Genomic DNA, 24,159 nt, shown 5'->3' with positions numbered 1-24,159 from the left:
TTGGGAAACACGGCGAAATAGCAAGCTAATATTATTTTTATTACATTTAAAGCATCTACGCCAGTTGTACGTTACTTGTATAAGAATAATTAAATATACTCCTATTATAAAAGTAGTAGTTTTTGAAATGTAGTCTTCACAAAAGTCATATTATAATAACAGGCTCAGTTTAGTTGCTTTTTAATAATTAGGAGATCAAATAGTAATGTCTAATATACATATAACATGAAACTTAGATTATTTTTCATGCAAATATAGTACAGAACTGTACACGATGACAGTTGTCTCATTTTTATTTTTGAGATTACGGTGCCTTTGTCAAAATAAGATCTTCCTTTTACATGGACCTGCAAAAACGGAATAAATTAAAAATACTATATATACTATACTATTTGATGATAAAAATTTTAAATTATATCATTGTGATTGTAAATTGTGGATAATGTCAAAGGTTAAAATAATTACATATATTAATTTGGTTTACAGAAACAAATACTTAATTTATTAAACATACGCAATAATGCAAAATACATATTTTTCTATATATAAATAAACAACTTTGAAAACCTCGACAAAAATTTTTACGATAACATTTTCAAAAATTATACTTAGCAATATATTAGGCAATAATAAATAAAAGAATAATACTGAACTGTACTGTAAGATCCCGGTAAAAAAATGTGTGGAATCAATTCTTTATAACAAAAAAAAAACATTGTGTTAAGTTCTTGCAAAATTATTACACATCGTAGAGTATAACAGTTCTCACAGCACAAATACACATTGAATAGAGATCAGCTGCTAATTTAAGAAAAACGTTCATTGTCATTAAAAAAATTATAAATAGTTTAACATTTTTAAACATTGATTTTTCTTTAACTTAAGGATTGTTCCCACTCGGTGCATTTTTTTCTAATTAATGCACATTGCATTTTTATTGTACCTCGTAGACTAGCAGCAGTAGTACACCCGCTTTGGCCCGGCTTTGGCATGGTTGACACGTTCATAAAATTACCTGTGAACACAATGTAAGTAATCTATTGTACATAAATTCATTAGTTAATTCTCTTTTTCTGAGTTTAACAAAAAGTAATTATCACCTTCTCTTATTTTACTATCTTCAAGTTGAATGATGTCTACAATGATATCTTCATGATGAAATTGAGCAATCTTTAAAGTAGCTGTAAATTGTCAGTAAGGTTTGGCTCCGTTAAAAAATATTAATATGTATACTTTTTCAAAGGAATTTTATTCAATTAACAGGTTTTATTATTTATCTACAATTTTGTACACGTTAACTCAGTAAAGGATTTTTATGTACGCTGTGACATACATTTTTTTTCAGTCTCATAATACTTAAGCTGCCATATCTTAATAAAATCAGGTTCATATTTTGGTACTTGCATTCGTGACTATGCTTATCAGTCAATTAATAAAAATGCAGAAGTATCATCAGAGAGTAAAGAAACTGAATACAAAAAAGTGCGTAAACAATCATAATAGATCGTAGAGATAATCAATTATGGCAACGATATCTCTTATATGTCTATATATTTAAAAAGTAAAATTAATATTGTAAGAGATTGATGACAAAGATTAACCCTTAGAATTGGCCAGTTTTACATATAAAATGTGAAATAATAAGGTTCTTTTTATATATGCATATGAAAATGATAAGATATTATTCCGTCAAAATAATATTCTTATAAATCAATATAACAACGTTATGAAATCATTTTTTTTTTCTTGCATTTTGAGTATTTATATTGTTCTATGTCTAAACAAAACATATATATATATATATATATATATATATATATATATATATATATATATATATATATATATATATATATATATATATATATATATATATATATATATATATATATATATATATATATATATATATACCTATACACAACAAAGAAAAAAAGAATTAAGCGCTCAATTGATCAAAATTATAAGGTATAATAATCAAAATATCTTCTATCTTCTTTTAACATACAGAGAAACAGCGGATATCAATATTTGATTAAATGTAATTTAAGATGACGGATCTTCAGTGTAGTGCAGTGTATTGCAGTTCTTCGATATTGTTGGATTTCTCACGCGTCATCTTCAGAAGGAGTTGCTACTCTTCTCGTTGTACAGCATTGGCAAGATTGGCTCGTTTTTTGTAGATGAAAATATGTGACCGTGAACGGCGGCATTGTGTCGTCGAAAGTTTGTCTTCTGTTTGAAACGTTTAAAGCAGATGTGGCAGATATACTTAGGTTCCTTGCCGCATTCGATTTCTTGATGACGCTTCAAGCTACCTTTGTTTTGATAAGACTTACCACAATAGCATAACCAAGGTCTCGGCTTAACCTTTGAAGCTAACAGATTGAGTAAGGTCATATCGGGTACTGCTATACCTGTTCAGACAGAAAGTGAAAAAAGACCATTTTTAGCAAAGGGAAATGCACCGACTTGAGTATTTAAAGGATGAGCTTGTATAACAGACAAAAATTTGCAGGAGATTTTCAAGCCTTCGAAATGAAAAAAAAAACTGTTATGAAATTTGAAAACAAGCAGTGGTTAGGTTAATAACCGTTTTTTAAGTTAATACCATTTTTCCCTTGTTATTCAGTAACTTTTAACAAAATAAGATTTTTTGTATATTTAACAAATATTCACATTTAGATATTTTTAATTTCTTTATAAATACTGTTAAAAAATGTCTAATTCTTTAAAACAGATTATTTTACAGTTAAAACATTTTAAGAACTGATTAATAAAAATAGTATATTACGATACGTGTGACCTGAGTAGCCGATTATTGCACGGCGTGTATTAACGCCCGAGCGGAGCGAGTTCACAAGTATCGTAAACAATTTTATAACACAGCTGCTTAAATTCGCCAAGTCACGCCTATCCGTGTTCTAAGCAGTCCATTATGGTACTGTACGGTTAGCGCACGAGCGTAGCGAGTGCGATATACACGGCGCAATAATGGACGACTTAGGTTACAGATAGGCGTGACTTAAACGTGGATGATAGCCACACTGTGCTATAAGAAAAACTTTTTTTATAGGTACTTGCTTTTATAAGAAAATGACAAAATTTCAACCATCAACTCACCGATTGTTCAAGATCTTCAAATGGGTGAGTTTTATGAAAATTATTCAGTAATAGCCAAATTAAATGTATTTAAATGAAAAATGTACAGTAATCTAATTTTATAAATAAAAAATTGCGTCATAAAAAATAATCTTAAGATTTAAAGTTATCTTCAGTTGTTGATTAAGATCTTCAGGTTGTGTACAGTATATACTTTAAAATCTAGATCAATAATTATCTTTCTAGTTATGAAGGGTAAAATTATGTTGAACAAGAAAACATTATTTTTTGTTCTTTAGTTACATTTTTTTCAATTCTATCTATCAGACAAAATTAAATTTTTGCTAATTTGAATCACTTATAAAAAAGGTTTGTAGAAAGAATATGTTTTTCTGTTCTTAAGTAATTTATTAAACAGTCATTACGAAGTAGAATTTAAAACACCGTGTTTTAATGCAATATGGCGTTGGTAATTGGATTTTTGTTTGATAGCTTTATGACAGAACTGGCAAAAATACTTGGGCAACTTCCCACATTCAACGCGCAAATGCCGTAACAAAGAATCTCTTCTGAGGTATGATCTTCCACAGTTGTAACAATGAAATGTTTGTTTTCTCATATCTGCAAACAGAAATAAATTTGATCAATATCTGATTGCATAAACAAAAGATGTCTTAAATCAGTACATATAGATAAAATTTGTTGTATCCCGGAAAAAGTACTAATTTGCTATTTATTTTTTCAGCCTTTTTATAGTTATACGTTGAAAATCAGAAAATAAGGAACTCATAAAAAACAAAATTATTTATTCATACATTATTTTTATTTAGAATAAAACAAAATCGTAACATTTTTCCTTTGTTAAAAAATTCGGTAGTGCATTTTTTCCAAATTTCAGTTCACAATTTTTTTCTGGCTATTTTCTTGTATGTGATTAAGCCTGACTGGAACACCTATAAAAATATAAATACTATTAATAATAAGGAAAGATAAATGTATTAAAAATGAAGGGTTGGTTTTGAAAGTAATATTAAAAGCTTTATAATTTATTATTATTATTATTATTATTATTTTATTATTATACCAATAAAATCAATACAACTAAATCTTTAGAACTTTTCAATATGTGATAATATGCGAAAAATTAGCAGTATACTGAATTTTGGACATTCAAAATATATAAAAAATCAATTTAACATTATTGCTGCAATAATTTTCTTTTTTTTATTTAAAGCATTGCGTTGCATTTTACATTTATTTCAAAGAAGCTAAAACGTATATGCCAGATACTATAAGCATAAGTATAGTATTAGAAAAGTTCATGATTAAAAATATAATAATATTGAGTATTACATATTTGATTGAGGCGTTTAGTAAAAGTGACAAGCATTCAAACAAATAAAATATTGAATGTAAAGGGATCAAACATATCAAATACATTATTAGAAATTCGTAAAAATTCTTGATTTTTTAATTCATTAAAAAAAAATGCATATGAGTAACTTGTTGGTTGTAAATATACTTAACGCCTCTCATCTTATTATCTAAATATTACGCTTAAAGGCACGCAATGTAAGGCTCATTGTAAAGTTCTTTACAGCTCACTTGGACGTTCAAAATGCTAAATCTTGTTAGGTCTTCCAAATCTTTTCAAGAATGATTTCCCATTACGTTTTTTTGTTCTTAAAATTTAAAATCCTTACAATATAAATATAACACGCATTATTTCTAATATTTCATTCAAAAGTTTTTGTGGTTTTAAAAATACAAAGCTCAGTTTTGGCTTCAATTACTTATTCATGCTGTCCGTAATTTCCATAAAATTTTAAAGCCTAAATATTTTTAAACATATAATGTCGAGTGCTTATAGCATTTTTTAACGATCAACGCTAAATTTTGTTAGATTTAATGTATATGTAAAATGACTGCATACAAATTATACTTGATGGATCCATTAAAAAAAATGTTTAGTTCTTAATACACCATACTTTTTGCATGTAATTAGTTCTATTTCGTATAAAAATTATCGCAATCGATTATTAGTTTAGTTTTATAATAATTTGTTTTCAATATTGTATATATAAACATTATCATGTAGCATAAAAATACTGTTTATAGTCTATAAAATATAAAAATGTATAGTGTACGTTGATTAAGCATTTTTAAGTTCATGTGATGACATTTTTAATTGTAATTTTATTTTTTTTTAAATCATGTTTTTTCTTCTTATTTCTTACAAGACATCAAAATAGTTTGTATAATAATCAAACGTTTAGCTTATATATAGCTAATTAATTATTGGAGGCACTATTTCAGTTTATTATTGTTTTCGATTAAGCCAGTAATAATAAACAATAATTTAAGTATAAATTTTCCAAAATTTGGTAGAATCAAAATTTATTGTTTATGATTTTTTATTTGTTAATCCTATATGTCTTAGGGTTTATTAAAATTAAGTTGGACTAAGTAAACCAGATAGAAGACTATTATCATTCAAAATCAAAGTAATCATATGATAGCCTCGACTTTTATTTTTATGAAGTTATAGTCTACTTATAATAATAACGCAATACATTAATTAGAAAAGTTGTATAAAAAATCTACTTTTTCGGCTTCATTAAGATACAGTCACGTGTTTGCATATAACATAAATGGAGTGTTTGTATAGTATATGATTATTTTATTATTACTTGTTTTGTATAAATATTGGCTATGGTTTATGAAAAATAGAACTACCGCGACGTACGCTGTGCTATCTTTGCCTATATAAGAATAATATATGCAGGATGAGTATTAGGCGGCATTTGTATTTTCTTTGCGCTATACCTGTTTGGCAATAGGTTGTTAGTATTTTCTATTTTCTACAATGAAATGAGTTTAATAAATGCAGACTATTGGCACGATTGTTTTGTGCCGGAATTAATTCTTTAATTAAAAACTATGGGACTTAATAAACGTAGGTTTAAAAATAATTTTCCCACATTAAAGTTTGGTCAAGTTCAGGAATGTGTTCATTCAATCACGAATGAAAATATATAAAATGTTAAAAATTGCGGATGAGATAAATAAAGGAATGTCTTATCTGCTATAAAAATATTTTAAATTTACAAGGTCAGTCTTAAATTGAAAGTGGAAGAGACTATGTCGGCAATACGAATGTATATATGTGTGTACGGGTAAAAGACTGTATGCAGTAATAAATATATAAATAATGATACTGAACTATATATTTTATGTACAATAGTAGGAATATTTTACACATTGATCTCTGTTAAAGCGCATTTGCTACTAAATCTATCGTATACCACTCAGTGGGTGATGCACAGAGTTTCAGTCATTTTCAAAATGCAAAGCCAGCGCACGTGCAGGTTGTTCTTGTTTGTTTAAAAAATTATATGGAACCAGTGTGACCAGAATGGTTGCTATGGAAGAGTTCATCCGGAGTTGACCGGGTTGCTTGTTTATGATCTAGCTCGAGGACTCAATTATAAAAAAATATTATAATTTAAAACTTATTTATATAGTTCGCGGAATAGTTCGACGATCGATCTGATTTTGAATCTAAACATCGATGAAGATATGGATAGAATTTACTTCTGTTTGTGATTGCAACAGAATCAATTTAAAAAAAATAAATAAAGCCGAAATTAATCTTCGGACCATAATTTAGAATTAATTTTTATCATTCTTTAAATAGTGTTCTTGTCGTCTGCAAACCAGTGCAGCCTATCACAGTTAATTTTAAAAATCATCCGTTTTCATTGGTCAGGAGAAATTTTAATAAACCGAAATGTCATTGCACCATGTTCATTGCTTTCACAAAATTTGGTTCACCTCTTTTTTGTTTTCTTTTTTTCATCACCGTAAATCAGAATCACCTAGGTATAAGAAAATTCTTAACCAAAAGTGCCCCGAGCAAGATTCCCTTCTTAATGTCTAGTTTTCGACTTAGTATGTAAGTCTTGATCATTTAAAATTAAAAATCTTAGTGAAGTAGTTTGACACCTGGGATGAGAGAATAAATCAAATTAATACCATCTTCGGAATGATTTTTAAAACCCATCAATCGTTTTGTTTCTAAAAAAAATAAATGCAATCATCATCCCCCATCCCCATCCAAACATCCATGCTATACCATCTCTTGTTTGTACAGCTTCTCCTTATGCATGCGCTCCATATGACGCGATATGTGCATCTTCTGCTTGGCTCGATAGACGCAGTGAGGGCATTGGAACTGCGGTTCTTTGCCACATTCCCATTTCTGGTGATTTCTCAGACTGCTCTTGAGTTTGTAAACGCGTCCGCAGGCAGAACAACTGAAGCCCTCGGTGGCGTTGAGACTCGTGTCGTAGCCTCCCAAGCTAGCTTTGCTGGTCAAGGATAGTCCAGAGCGCCACATGATGGATGGCACGTTCTCGGCGAGCTTGTGCCAGGCTTCGGCCCATTTCAAGCTGGAAGCGATGCTCAGGTCTTCGGCTGCAACAGATTTTGCAAGGGACTTAGAAGTGGTAATTTCGAGAGAAGGTAGACTTGATTGGATTGCAAATGTTGCAGGCAAATTTTTTGAAACTTTGCTATTAAAACCTTGCAATGCTTCTTCTGAAGTCAAATTCATCTGAATCTTTTTATCGAAAGTCGCATTGCAAATTTGTTATGTTTAAAAAACTTTACTCCAACATTCAGCGTTTATTAGGAGATTCTGTGAAAAAAAACTTAGATTATGTCAAGATTGTACTTAGTTTTTACAGAGTTGATAAAAGCTTCAGATCCTGATAGGAATACTTTTCAGATTCATATGCATAAGCAAATCACTAACTATGTACACAATAGTTCGTTGAGAATGTAGATATTCATACAAAAAGCGTAGTGTAGATATCTGCTTACTACTTCTTCAATTTCACTGGCACAAGAAAAATAGTAAGATTTTTTACTATTAAAAAGTGATGTCATTCATTAATTTTGAGGCCCCAAGCAACTACTTAAAGATAATGACTATATGAAAGTGATGAAAGCCGTTGATGTTATTTAAGAATTCTTTGAAAAGGAACGTACTGATCGTTCTTGTATTATTGTATAATTTTATTTCCTTTTCAAAGATTAAGCAATAATAGATACTTACTAAAAAAAGGCGAGCATGCTTTCAGGAAAGAGAATATTTAAATAAAAAGTATATTTTTAAGCGTAAGAATAAATAATGATAAAAATGTATAAATAAATCATTAATAATAGTTAATAAGATATTATGAATAATATGGTTTTATGGAAACAAAGAGGCAAGTTATATAATTGCATGAATGCATGCATTTAAGTTTTTATTATAATTTACAAATTTTATCAAGGGACCCGCTAGCTGCCCAATGGCATGTAATAAATATGTAACACCATTTCGAGTTCACATTCAGTCGATATTCTTCTTAGAAATTGTACTAAAACCACTTTTTCCATTTCATAAATCTTTAACAGTTGTGGAGCTTCGTCCCCGGATGAAGAATGAAACCTGAAAAATATATATATTTATGTAGTCATTGAAAATCATTGTTATTCCATTACGCCTTTCTTTTTTAGTGGTTTCAGCATTTACATTTGTTGAACAGTTATCTTTCTAAAAATTATATAATATATATTCAGTAAAAATTAAATGGCAGATTATGTAAAGGGAACTGAAATATTTTATTTAAGTAAATCTATATTAACAGATTTTTTTTGTAGCGGTATAGTTTTTATATGTATGCGTGTACGAAAATTCGATTGATATTTCAAGTTATAGAAGACTAAACGCACTTAATTTTACAAAAATATATAAGAAAATATATAAAAACATTTTAATAATATCATATTTTTATTTACATTACGTCATTTAGCGAGAGGTTGTTTATTAGTTATCATATAATAATACAAATTTACATTTTTTCGAAATTCAAATATGATTCCTAAAAAGTAACTCACGCATTTATACTAACATATATTCGAAATTAATAAACGAAATTAAGTAATGAAGCTTTAATAAATTAACAAAATTATATTTATTGAATAATTTAATAAGCATTACTGTCAGTAATATTGTATAATATACTGATATCTTGATCAATCTACAAGAATTGTACAGTTTCGAATTATTCTAAAATATCAATTGGAACACTTGCGGAACACAAGATAGGCCTTAATCATAGAGTTAGCGTATCAATTCCGCACAAAATCGAGGAAACTTCACCTCGGGCAGTCGGTCTTGTAATTAGTAACAACTCTCACACATATTGTCATGACACTTGGCACGAATCACTTTTAAAATGAATTTCAGCCAAAATAAACGCATATCAAATACTAGATTTCGGAATTGATGATCATCAATTATCATCAAAAATAAGTCGATTTCCTATAAAAAAAAATTTCTAGGCAACTTATATCAATAATCATCCTACGCGACGTGATATTTCTTCTTGTGATCGACTAACTTATCTCGCCTGTAGAATTTTTTAGGACAGAGAAGGCAAGCAAATTTCGGCTCTTCAACATGCAGTTGCATGTGTGCCGATAAATTGTGCTTGTACTTGAACCAGCCCTGACAGATCTGGCACTGGTACTTAGGCGCCTTGCCACACTCGACCCGCAAGTGGCGTCTCATGCAGGACAGTCGCAGGTAGGCACGACCGCAGTTCGGGCACTTGAAGCTTGGCTGGCCACCACATGGGGCTGGCATTGAAATGGATGCATTGCTTTGCAAATGGACTCCTTGATAGGATGCCTGAGATACTCCTTGAATTGAATGATGCTGTTGATGCTGCTGATGTTGGGAGGGAAGGTAGACAGTCGGGGGCTGCCAAAATCCTGAAAGTAGAGATGGTGCTCTATGAGGATTAGTTCGGTAGATTCGATGCTGAGACAAAGCAGTGACGTAAAAAAATAATAATAAATGGATATTAATGCCTTTTCCAGCTACCATGTTATTTCGTATTATTAGGGCGATTATATATAATAATAAATTTAGTTCAATGACGTCTATATCGAGAATATAGAAAAATTATTATTTTTTATTATTAAAAACATCATTATCGAAATACTTATCATTTGTGTTGTATACAGTAATCATACAATACATTCTTATAATAGAGAAACTCACTAAAACCTTTTCATGTGTCTATAACGTAATAAAATTCTGTGTAATTACAATATTTATACACATGCCAGCTATTCACTCTAGTTACATTTATGGGTTGATGTACGGGTTGGTCTTGTGTTTTCCGAAGATGTGGACCCGCAAGCTATCTTTCCGCTTGGCTTTGTACTGGCAGTAAGGGCAAGGAAACTGCGGAGTTTTTCCACATTCATGGCGCAGATGACGAAAGAGCGAAGACTTTGCATTGTACGACTTATAGCAAGCCTCACAGGTGTACGTCCCGTAATTGTCCGTACGATATCCTGAAAATTGAAAAAAGTCTGTATTAGTAATAAATTCGAGGCGCACTTTTATTCGATTTACTATAATTTACATGCGCGACGAAAGTTTTTGATTTGTGCTACGAGAGAAAGTTCGGTGTCTATCGCAACTTACGTAAAATATATTCTAATTATTTCTTTACGATAAATCTAGGAGTAGGAAACTATAGTTCGATGGCAAAAAGTCGTGCAACACACACTTATTTGAAACAATCGATATTTGGTTGCAAAGAATTTTTACGATAGTTTAAGCATACTGAGTTTTATTGTCAATTTCAATGGGTACACAGATATGTAATTGGAGGAAAAATCATTCTATAATGTGATTTCTCAAAAGAGAAGGAATATAATAATAATAATAACTAATGATTAATACAATTGCAATATTGTAGTCACACTTAAATTAAATGAATTCAGTCAAAAGGTTAACATATAGGTGATAAAAATATAATAGCAACCTCGTAGGGAAACTACGATTATAATGTATGCTATTTGTATAGAAAAGCTGTAAATAAAGAGTAATAATATTTATTCCTGACGCAACTCTGTGAAATTGTGTCAATTTCGTTTGAATATTATACAAAGTAAAATATATATATATATATATATATATATATATATATATATATATATATATATATATATATATATATATATATATATATATATATATATATACCATGTTCATTTTTGATAACTCTAAAAACAAAATTTTAAATAATTACGTATGTGTCATACATACGTTGCCAATCACTGTTTGTATAATAAAATCTCAATTTTTCAGTGAAATCAAATAAATTAAAAAAGACTTACTATAATTAAAAACACAATCTTAAAATTACATAATCTAAAAATGTGTATAAATGTGTTAGCGTTAAACGCAGCACAAAGTTCTTCCACACTGAAGACTCTAGTTTAAAATATTATGTAAAGCAAGCTTATACGAACGTTTATCATATAACGTTTTGATTATATCTTAAAAATGGAACTTTCTTCTTAATTTTAACGGATATCACTTTTAAAAAATATTTCAGTCTCATCTCTTCGTAGTTATATATACTTTTTCGAAAAAGCCAACAATTCGTTTCAAAAATCTAATTTTACAAAAAAAAAGCTCGAACAAAAACGTCGATTTCCTAATTCTGCTTCTTTTCGTGATCGATTCTAGCGGCCACCTGATCGGTTAACCGCGAGAAGTGCTGCTCGATCTGATGAGCTTGAAGTATGAAGGCTTTGAACGCGGCGAAGGGACACATGAGGCACTTGAATTCAGGCGCTTCGCATTTGTGCTTCAGATAGTTGCTCCACATCTTGTAGAACTTGCTGCACTTGGTGCAGGTGTAGCCGAGCATCTGCTGGCCCGAGTATGTCTTGCGATATGCTGCGAACAGATAGAACAATTTTGTAAAAAAATTAGAAGAATTTGACGACAGGATTGTTTGACCGTTTTGTTGGATGACGTTGGATATCGTTGGATTGTGTCGTGGTAATTATTATAATAATAAGCTCTCGGCAATCTACATGTTATTGCTTTTTGCGACTATGTTGGTTCTATTGGAGTAGTAGTTAATCGATTGAACAATTATACTACTGGTTAGAAGTGTTCGGATTTTGAATAGCAGGCAATGTATGGACTGTATTAATCAAAGCTTTTGGTTCTGATAATGCATAGGGTTTTAATATGTCATCTACACTAAATCTACAAAATTTGTTTATTTTATCACTACAGAAAAATTTGAAAAGCTGATTGTTAAATTTTTTATCCTATATTAGATATAACTTATCGCTTATGAACGAATTACAAGTTTATACACGAATAATATGTTTATACATTTAGCACAGGGTTACTGTTGCAAAAAAAATCACCATGTGTTAAAAATTCGAACATTTATTTCAATTTATTTATAAAGTGGATCGCTTGAAACGGATTCCATGTCTCTTAAATTTATGATTATTCATATTCCACTTGTAAGCGTTCCGGAAGCCGCAAATTTCGCAAGTCAACTTCGGGCCGGCAGAAACGCATTCGTGTCTTTGATGACGCCAGAGCGAGCGTAGAACCGCGTAAGTTTTGCCACAATCTGGACACACGAATTGTGGTTGCTGTTGCTGTGGATTTAGTTCTTCGTAGTAGGGCTGTAACTGCGGATCCCAGGGAAATTCTGAAACAGAAATTTGGCCGAAGGTCGTTAGTATGACTCTAAGTATTTTGGGAAAACACCCCTTTTATCCACATTTGTTACAAATAAGCAAACAGTTTTTAGTTTATAACATTTGTAGAATAATATATATATATATATATATATATATATATATATATATATATATATATATCACGACTACTCGACTACCACCAACTACAGCATAAAAACGAAGAGGACCAGTCCTTGAATTGAGTATGTAATTATAATTACATTAACCTATAGGTAGGCGTTGTATTAAGTAAACGTTGTACAAATCAACGTTGCATTTATTACTGATACAAATTTAAACATGTATTAAGTACAAAAATAAGTCAATGACAATTTAACTTGACAATTGTTACGTGGATCGAAGAGGCATCTGCTTAACATTACAAAAATGAGTTGCATCGACAGACGCGTACAAAATCGCATATGTACAGGCATTTGTATACATGATTCTCTATTTATGGCTAAAAATTTATAGTGTCCAATCTGTACTATTCAATTTTGAAGAGCATAACACGATTAAAGAAAAAATCAATGCCAAAAATCTTTCTGATATTCACAGGGCTCCCTTGTGAAACGACCTGAGATGTCTATCGACGCAGGACTTGTACTTGCTGCGGAAATCGCAAAGCTTGCATTTGAATCGAGGTGTCTCGTTGCAGCTGTGGACGTTGCGGACGTGTCTGTCGACGTTGGTCTTGTAGCTACTTCTGTAGTCGCAGATAGAACAACCGTACACTCCGGCAGCGACGCGTACGATGACGTTGTCCGCTCGCAGCTGGTTTGATGACAGTAAAATTGGTCTGATGGACAGAGGATCGGTTGGTTCGTAAGAGTCTGAAACAGAGATCAGGTTTTGCTTACTCGTGATGATTCCTGATTATGGGGGGTTGAATGGAGAGGGAAACGAAGTTGACTGTAAATGAGAACATTATGCGTCAGTGAGATGAAACGAAACTCTGAAACTAAATTAGAATGATATGGGGCGTTATGGCGTGTGTTCTACGAAAGCTAGTCTAATGAAGAGTGATAATGAAATATTACGGATTTTTCTGCAAAAAACGTGCTTTTATTTCTGTACATTAGAAAATTTAGTCTACAGAGATAATCTATCAAAACTGATAACGAGGAACTATAATCAATATCAACTTAAGCCAATTTAGTTCGAGCAGTCATTTCCATTCACTCGTAATTATAAATTTTCTTTCGCAAAAATACAATGGAAGCATCGGCAGCGTTTAAACAATCAGTCAATCATAATATTAAAAGTCGTCCCCAACGCAAGCAATGGAGCCTATGTAAATTCACGTTTCACCACCACTTGTTCGTTGTAATAGTAAACGTTATTCTTGTGTTCGCGATTTATGTGGTACTTCAACAACGTGTTCATCCTGGCTCGATGACTACAGTAGGGACACGGATAGAGCGGTTCGACTTGGCAGAAGTAGTTCATGTGCTTCTTCAGGCTTCGCCAGTCGCTGTAGCTTTTGCAACACTTAAGGCAGACAAGATTCACCTTACAGCTCTGCCAGACCTCTGGGGGCAATGTGCTGCAGTAGAGTCTCACTGAAACAGTGAGATCGAGGATGACTGGTTAGTTTGGGTTAGTTTCTGCGTGACTGGGATCGGACAAAAAGTGGTGCTATTTGGCGTATGATAATATTGTTATGTGTATATAAGCTCTGTCGCACAATTTATGTACAGTTAATGCACACGTTTGTTTTGTATTTTTTTTTTTTTAGTAAAACAAACATAACTCCGAACGTGTTGATTACCATATTTCTTCCAGTTCTTTGCTCACATGACCAGATAGGTAAAGAAATAAGTTGTGAAATTATTGAACTAAACATGAAATAGTCGTAAACCATGTTTATTAAAGCTGTTTGTTGGGTAAAATATAAAACTAATATTTGAGCATAAAAATTAATACAGATCACAATAAATATTATTAATTGCAGTGCAGTTCATAGTTACAGTAAAGAAACCATTAGACTCGAAAAATACATACAACTCAAGCTTGAGGTGCAAGCTCAATGGGTCATTACTAAAATAACTAATGCAATTATTACGGAAAAAAATGAATCATTAGGAACGCGTTACTCTTGCTCTGACGTTGATTCATACTTTTTAGCTAAGCCATTGTCAAGTATTCGTCAAACAAATCAACTCTGTTCATCTAAGTAGAAAAGCTTCGATTCAGTCGGACGTGCATCTTTATTCTTAATTATTTCGCATTTCAAATCTTCCTTCGACTTTACGAAATCTATGATTAAACTAAACTAAAACGAATCTGTCAATCCCTCTTTAATCAAATATCCTTTTAGGCTGCATATATTTCGGCGGCATGTAAATCTTGTGTCTATGCAACAAGTGCCTCCTTAGCGCGATGTTTTGCGAATATTTAGCCGAACACGCGGTGCACGAGAACTTTTTTACAGCCGTGCAATCGAGCTTCTGGTGACGTGTGAGGTTTCGCTGGACAGCAAACGTCCTGTTACAGTTTTCGCACTTGAAGTCGGATACCGGCTTTAGGGAGGATGTCGAATTCGAGGACCAGCGCTTACTGATGCGGTAGAATTCTTTGAGAGAACGCAAGCCTATCAGACCTGTTAACAGATAAAACAAATGTGTTGATTGTTAGTAAAGAGGTTTTACAAAGGGAGCAGACAGTAACGATGACAACACGTCAAGACCCTTTTCACCACAACCTGAAAGACGAAACTATGTTTACACGTGTAATTTGGACATAACTTTGACGATCAAGAATTAGTACACACTGTCAACAATTAAATTCAATGATTTTTAAAAAACTATACTTTATTCATAGGTTCACGGCCAGCTATACAATATAATAGTATCTTCAAAATATTCATCGGTGCTTTTCAAAACGTCGCGTAAAAATTAACTTGGTCCTTCGTTTTTCCTTCCAAGCAGTGTACACCCGCGTGAATCTGTATGTGTGACTTGAAAATCGTCTTGAACGAGCAGTGGGCGCATTGATAGTTCGTTATCTTGTCACCGCATTTGTTCTTCGCATGTCTGTTGAGGGTACTGAGATTGTAGTAACGACGTTTGCACTTAGGACAGACGTAATGTCCTTGACCATATATGCGACGATGACAGGGTAAAGGTATGCTTGGTAATTCAACTGTTTCGATTTTTTCTGCTGGGTCATCTGCAACAAAAGAATATACGAAAATTAATTGTGAGAAGTTGAGGAATTGTTGGATTACTTTTTTGTGAAAAATAATTTGTCGATTTTTGAACAGAACTAAAATAAGTTAGTAGAATTGATACAGTGATATATGGCGCAGTGAAATGATGGATCATCATACAAAAAAAGGTGCAATGTTAGAAATGTTTAAATGTATAAGTCCAAAAAGGATTGTGGAATCTTGAATTAGATTATTTATTATACTATACAAGATTTACAATACTCTATAAGTAAAAGATATGCGCGCAAATATCGACTTACGATGAATTATATTTATTGTTCAATCATGCATAATTTGTATTTATACGCAATAAATAATAAACTACACGCTGGCTTTAGTATTGTTCTCCTTGGTATACGGTGTCCATCTAAAATAGGCGCTTTTTACATTTATCTATCTTCAACGAAGCAACAATGGCATATTTATGGCATTTGTTCACAAAATATAACTTTTCAGTGATTTCCAATCTGGCTGTACGAAAATAATATTTCCAGTCACTACGAGTGTCGGGATTTTCAAATCGAAAAATATAAGCATTCCATTGGGAGCAAATTCTTAAAAATTATTTCAACAAGAACAATCGATAGACTTATCCAGTTCGAGAATCACTAAGAATGCATACAATACAACCAAGTTATACGTGAACTACTATTTGGTATAAGAACACTTTTATTGTCAATTTTCAACACACAAGTTGATAGTAGACGCTTGGTATCTAACTACTGATATTGATCTTTGCTTCTACGTCAGTACCAAACTTACATTCCAAATTCAATCACTAAAAAAAAAATTTGTTTCGTCGCTCGGTTAAAAAAAAACTATCTATCTATGTCTTCGGAAACTTGCAATCACCCGACGGAAACTTTCTATCCGCGAGAATCTCAAAACCCGTGTCTCCGCTTCTTCTCTTCAGATGTTTTCCGTTCAGATGCGTATTAAGGCTGGATCGATGCTTCGTCCGGTAAGGACAAAGTGGGCACTGAAATTTCGGCTCGACGCCGCACTCGTGCTTCAGATGACGGGCCAGACTCGAGTGGTAGTTGTAGTGTTTGCCACAGTTGCGGCAAGGGTAGGTAACCCGCTGTTGGGGTTGATGCATAAAACCGCGCATTGGACGCCTCATAGCTGTAAACATAGAAAGTGTGACGGTGATGGTTAGTGGCTTTGTTGACAATAGAATCATTTTAGAAAAAGGGTTTTTGATAGATCAAGCGTGTTATCGTTGGAAAAAAATGTAGTTTCAGGGCAAAATTCACGAAGGTATATACGGGTTGGATGATAATTATTATTAATGATTGTGTCGTAGTAATATTTCTGACAAATTACTCACCAACTTGTTTTTCAGTTCGAAGTGAAAATGATTTAAAAAAATGCTCGTGATATACAAAGCCATCTCTAAGTCTAGAACGTATTAGCAAAAATAAAAATTATTGCGAAAAAATTAAAGTTTTCAGACAACCAGTATTTCTGCTCCTTTGATATCTCGGTTCATCTTATGTTGTCGTGGAAATGATGTACCTGAAAATCAGAATCCATGTTTGGATAAGAAGAAGATAATGAATATAGATCTGTGGACAAGAGTTGAGAAAATGATGCACACTCGTAACTAATGAATAATTCAATTTTATTAAAAAACCCGATTTGAATACAAATTTTTATGAAAACACGGTGAAGCTTATTTTATTCTATAATGAAAAAATACTGGAATGTAACAGAAAATACTTTCAAAAGCACAATGTATATAATTGTAGCTAAATTAGATACTGATATAAATTATCCAACAATGAATATTTTCAAACGCTTATAAATTTGAAGAACACTTTGATCATTATTTACATCGCCTTATGAAAATAAATTTTGCTGTATATTATTGTTAGTCCGTCGTTGCCTTTGTGACTGTGACATTTTTTTTATAAAAGTACTCTTAGAATCTTAGAACACGTAACATTATTTACGAATGTCAGCCTATATATTCTTCATAAATAGTCTTTGTGAATATCATCAATATTTATGAACAGTAAAAGCCAAGCTTTGATTTAATATGAATATTAAATCAATATGAATATTAAATTTAATATAAATATTAAATCAATAGTATAACAATCTAAACTAGTAACTGGTCGCAATCAAATATTATCTTACGCCTATTCATAAAACGATTAATAAACTCACTTAAACAGTCTTACAACGTTAACGATATCATTAAATGGAACAAATATACCAATAACTGCCTTGAATAAAAATTTGGCATCAGAAAACACGTGGTCTCGTCAACCTGTCATAAAAGTATTAAACTCTGGCGTCTCCAATTTCTTTGCCTTATTCTTAGCAGGCGTTTTCCCATGAACTCTTTCGATGTGCGACTTAACGTTCCACTTCCTGTTGCTTCGGTACTCGCACAGAAAACACGAATACTGCTTCAAGGCACTGCAGAATCGCAAATGTTTGGTCAGCGAGTATTGCGAATGGAACATCTTCATGCATCTGTCGCACGAGAATCCCAATTCGTCGTAAGCCCCGTGAATAGAGTCGTCGTCTGAAAAGTAAATCAGAAACGGTTAATTTTAAGAAGAAAGTAATAAAACAGACGCACAGAATAACAGATACAGAAACATGCTGGTTACGCTGTTTTAGTCGAAGGAGAGTCGGGAAAATGATTAGTTGATTATCGTATAGTTCGCATTTTCTGAGATTGAAAGTAGTAACATTCAAGAGATATCGCCAAAGCAGCACTATAGTAATCGTTGTACTAATTTACGCTTCAAGGATATGTACATCGGTGACAAAATTATATTCATATATTGAGTAAAATTAGTGGTTTATATAGCGGTATTGAATAATAAATTATAATATTGTTGTCACTGCGAACGTTAGGTAACAATATCTGCGAATTTATTAATGTTATAGACATAAATAGTTTTACTTTACGTAATCTTCACTGTAATAGAAGAATTGATTAAAAATTTTTTTTGGATAACTCTAATTGATGCTCAAATTGTCCATTTTTATGAAATGCCGATTATTAAGTCCTACCCATTCTGCTTGAACTGAAAATAAAAATATGCTTGATTAGTGAAAAGAATAAATTTTGTTCTTAATATTAAAAGAGAGAATGAATAAATTAATAAATAAAATATACAATAAATAGAATTGAAGAATATAATAGGGGCCACAAAGATTTTTCAGGGGCCTTATATTTACATATATATTTATTGAAAAATTCAAAAATGCAATACATGATGAATCAGTTCGTAGTACTTATGATTTTTCGCACAATCTTCGAAAAGTCTTATAAAGATCATAACTATTTCTATAACTTATGGAAGCATGTATAGTATGTACGAATTCTTCGCACTTATTAAATAATAATCTTATGAGTGTAAAGCTCGCAATAAGGCTTTTATTCAATTCTTAAAAATAAGAAGAAATCAAATAATATTCATCTCATAAAACAGTTTCAATAGTTATTCTAAAGATTCTGATAGTTCATTTAAAAAACTAGTATCCCAATTTTTTGCATAACTCCTAAATCTACTGATATGCGGCATTTTTAATTCTTATTTATAAGTTAATATTAATTACTATGCGCTGATTTTCTTCATACAATAATAGTTTTTCGTCATTTTTTAAAGTTAGTGATTTGAATCAACTCGGTAACAAATGATATCTTTGGCGTTTCTGTATTCCATGTGTTTTAAACTCTTTTGAGGAACTTGATATATTTTATCAACGAGGAACTTGAGACTAATAATATTTTTCATTCTAGTTTTGATTGCACCCGCAGGATCGTTAAAATAACACATGCGCTGTCTTTTACAATCGTCGCACGATTTAGGCATATAGTATTTCATCGAACTAATTGACTATTTTGATATACGAGTTCTTGTATTTCCCTTGGGCATTGACTAGACTTAAATTCACGCAAATTGTTCTCGTATTTTTGCTTTTTCTGAATGCTATACATACAAAAATCAGTAAAATTGATTAACCATCAATAAAAAATCCAGTTTGAACACTTGAAAATAAATCTTAACAACTAAAGACTAGTATAATTTATTATGCAGTATTATCGGCTCAGCCTTGTCGGCATGAAGCGTCACAAGTTCGGCTATTGTATTGAGACGGCAAAAATTGAAGAATGCAGTTGTTATACGCTGTGTAGTACTTGTATTATGTATCGGAAATTTCGTATGGACTTTACCTAAACATTTATATTGTGATCTATTGTAGCGGCATCTTTGTGTATACATGCCATATGTTGAATTATAATATTGTAAGTAAAACAGACACGATTATATGATAATATCAAGATTAGAAAGCAAACATTTAACTCTAAGTCATATTTTCTCTTTCACTCTCTTTTTTTCAGCTTCTGCACACAAAACGTTTCTTCAGTTAAAGTTGCATCATATCATCCGACAGTAAACGTAAATCTCAAACCTAAAACCTTTACCACGATTGCTTCGAGTCGACCTACTTGATGTTGTGCACCGACATAAGATGCCTGAGGAAGCTGGCCTCGACCCTCGACCTGTAGGGACAATACTGGCAGGAGAAGTGACTCTCGCAGGTGACGGTTCCGCAGCCAGTTTTCAGGTGCTTGCGAAGATTCGATGCCCAGGAGTACATTTGACCACAGCGAGGACAGACATGCAGACGAGGCCTGACGATCGGGAACATCGGCGGTTCTAAGAGAACAGAGAAGAACAAAGATTTTCGTGCGGTTAGAAGAGGCTTGATTGTGGTGGACAGAGGCAAAACTCACGCAGCAATCAATATAGAGAACTGGATGCAGATTTAGTGGGTTGTTATACTGGATGATGTCAAACAAAAAATGCAAACTGTGTTGATCGTGTTTGTGTTTGAATGACTGTTGTTTTATGACCTTGTGGGGTTAGAAACTTTTTTTTTATTTCTGATTATGGCATAGGTTCGTATTCTTCACATCATGAATCTTACTTCACTTTTATTATATTTTTATTCTGGAAACGAACAGTAATAAATTTTCTTGATTTTGCCAATACGTTCAAACAATCCTGTTTCTCTCATAATGCCTTCCATCGAAAAGTTTTCAAGGAAAATAATAATCATGATGATGGTGTGATGCAATGAAGAAATAATTGACGATGAAATGCGTCTTCGTGAATTTGCATATCCGCATCTAAAAAAAAAAAAAATGATAATTGGTTAGTACGGATGAAGAAGATAAAATATTTCGATTAGGAAACAGGTAAAACAGTCATGTCCACATTGGAGTACTGAAAAGCATTGTTTATTTAGCCTCAAAAAATACATCAACAGAATTCATATAATTCAATTAGTAATTTATGAAAATATAAATTCTCGTGTCACTTTTAACTGATAGTACGTATCCTTGGAAATAAATTTTAGGTCAACTAACTATATATGAAGAACAAAAAATAAATACAACTCTCTAAGGAATCTTCCAAGCTTTCTTGCAATAAAAAAAAACATCTCTCCGCCCTTTCAGAAGACGACCTTGTGTATCCTACGTATGTGTGACCTCATGCTGTTCCGGTGTTTGGTCCTCCTGGGACAGTAGGGGCACACGACACTGGGCTCCTTACCGCACTCGAGCCTCAGATGAGTCGTCAGGTTGCGATACCAGCGGTAAACCTTACCGCAGCGATCGCAGGGAAATCGACCTGGCGATGAGTTAACGTTTCGAGGAAGACGCTGGTAGACGTTTTCGACGACCGGAGGTGGTGGTGGCTGTGGCTCCCGCGACAGACGGATTCGACGATAGCCTGAAAAAGAAAGAAGAATCGGGGTTAGAAAAGATCGGAGGCTTGGAGAAATTCGCTGACCTGTCACCTTTAGGGGGTGTATTACTTATTCGTTAATGGGGATAGGATTTTGTTTTTGTAAAAGCTGGTATGTATTGGTGTGTATGATCGGGTGAGGGGTTCTTTTCATTAGTTGCTCAGGATCTGTCACCTTTATTATACAAGTGCTTTAAAAAGCGTTTAATTGACCTTAAGAGGTCGTGCAAAAGTTGATCGTTATAAGATACGTTAATTCTTCTTTTATTTATACTCAACAAGGTGACTCAATGAAACCTGTAAAACACATAAAAAGGTATTAGTAAAAAGTACAGCATTCGATAAAAATGTTAAGATGCAGGACAGTCGAAAAAATGTTAGTAAGCTCGATAACACATAAAAATCGTTTATTTTATTTACATGACGCAGGGAGTTACAAGTGATTTTCATTTGGCCATCAGATCCAAAACGTAAAGCTTTCTTCCATTGTGTTTGCGCCGAATGTGCTCCTTGACATGCGCCCGTTGTTTTCCAGTAGAGTTGCAGTAAGGACATCTGAATCTAGGCGCAAGGCCACACTCGTAGCGCAGGTGTCGTCTCAGGCTCTTAAGAAAGGCGTAACAGTTGCCACATTGGACGCAGACGTGGTTCTTGTTGGCGTACGATCGGGGTCGACGTTTCAGCCGAACTGTTGACAGAAAAAAAGACGGAGATTCACCCCGAGAAAGTTAAGTATTAGTTACGCGTGTGAAGAACCGAGGTTACAGCGAAGTAGAGAGTTTGCGATGCAGGCAAAGATTATAGATAAATGTTCCAAATTTGTGGCCACAGATTTTGATTTAGACGCCAGGTCATAACTGTACACGAACTACTGGGTTGGACGATTTCACATTGTTAGAACATTTACCTGGGCTCATAGTAAGAGTATACATTGAAAGCTGCTAGAATATACCTTCTTGTATGGATCGAAAATCAAATATTTCTGTAATCGACTGGAAATGATGAGACAGTGTGGATTTACAATATTCGAAGGGTCTCATTAAAACAGCTGGGAAAATTCGTATGGTAATATTTTATTTGCTAGCAAAATTCTATACATACTGTGTATCTTTATTTGTTGACCAAGCTTTATTGTTTTTCAACAAGATGAGTACATCGATACTTTACACTATAAAAAATCATTGCTTATCAGGTGTTTGAAGATTTATTTGTTACGTGATAAACATCATTAAAAACACACAGTTTTATGTGAACGGAAAATATTTTCTATGTTAGTGTACTTTCATAAAATGATTAATCTATAGATGTATGTTAAAGATAACCAACAATCAAAGTGGAAAATAAACTGCTTTTAAAGGTAGTAGTGATAATTAATAGATACTTAGAATAATACATTGCATGTTCATGCAATTTGTAAGTTGATTTACGGAATGTATTTGGTTGATGAACCGCATTCTTAAGTATGATCTTATCCTTACAATAATTTTTAATTTATATCACAACTCTTGGTTGTGTTGGTATCTTTTTTCTTTATTATCCTTAAGTTATCCATTTTAAAAAATGCTTTGTTATCATTATATATATATATATATATATATATATATATATATATATATATATATATATATATATATATATATATATATATATATATATATATATATATATATATATATATATATATATATATATATATATATATATATATATATATATATATATATATATGTAAATTACTTTTGTTAGTATTTAATCACATTTCATTGAATTTATATGTTACCGTTCTTTGGTTTCAGTGAATATAAAAAAAAAAAAAAAATAGTTGCACAAATTGCAACTATTTTAATAGTACAACTTTTCGAAAGAACGGCGCTTAACATCGACTAAAACATACACTTTCTATTAAAAATAATTGCTTAGAATTTGAGAAATCTTGTGTACAATCATTGTAAAGAAAATCTATTGTGAGAAGTACACGTGCATTAATTCTATGCAAGTTAAGTGCACACATTCTTCTCATAAAGTCACGATTATGAATTAATTATCATAAAATTATTGCGATTACATATAAATTTAATTTTATAAATCATTTGTATAAATATTGTGATGTAATTAATGTATCAAGTTACATTTCTTAACCATAATAGTGGCACTTCTAAATCGACTGGCACAGCTATTATTTTTGATAGCGCATCAAGTTGCAATCGTTCATCACAAAAGTAATACATTTAAATTATAAATAAATGCACAAATATTTTCGCTGCTTCACAATGAGTCAGAGTAGACGAAGCAGCTTCTATCAATTCAAAAATCTTCATTGACTGCTCTATCAGATTATTATATCATTAATAATCTTATATCACTTTCTGCTAATAGTCATTCTATCGCAGTGCGCAAAGATAAAGAGATGATCATCGCTTCTACAATAATGAATTG

General features: G+C 32.1%; 1 protein-coding gene and 1 long non-coding RNA gene across 8 annotated transcripts in view; both read right to left on the bottom strand.

Annotated features, from left to right (window-relative positions):
- LOC100123363 (longitudinals lacking) overlaps window positions 1–24,159 on the bottom strand; it is a 280,984-nt gene that overhangs the window by 40,721 nt on the left and 216,104 nt on the right. The window lies entirely within an intron of this gene.
- On the bottom strand, window positions 475–1,791 carry LOC116417586. Its single transcript, XR_004227837.2, has 2 exons — window positions 1,101–1,791; window positions 475–1,015 (listed from the first exon to the last, which is right to left on the bottom strand). It is a non-coding gene; the product is annotated as an uncharacterized LOC116417586 (long non-coding RNA).

This window comes from Nasonia vitripennis, chromosome 5, assembly GCF_009193385.2.
Source record: "Nasonia vitripennis strain AsymCx chromosome 5, Nvit_psr_1.1, whole genome shotgun sequence".
Taxonomy (NCBI): domain Eukaryota; kingdom Metazoa; phylum Arthropoda; class Insecta; order Hymenoptera; family Pteromalidae; genus Nasonia; species Nasonia vitripennis.
The sequence above is the reverse complement of the archived record's forward strand: the minus strand, read 5'-3'. Positions and strand labels throughout refer to the sequence as shown.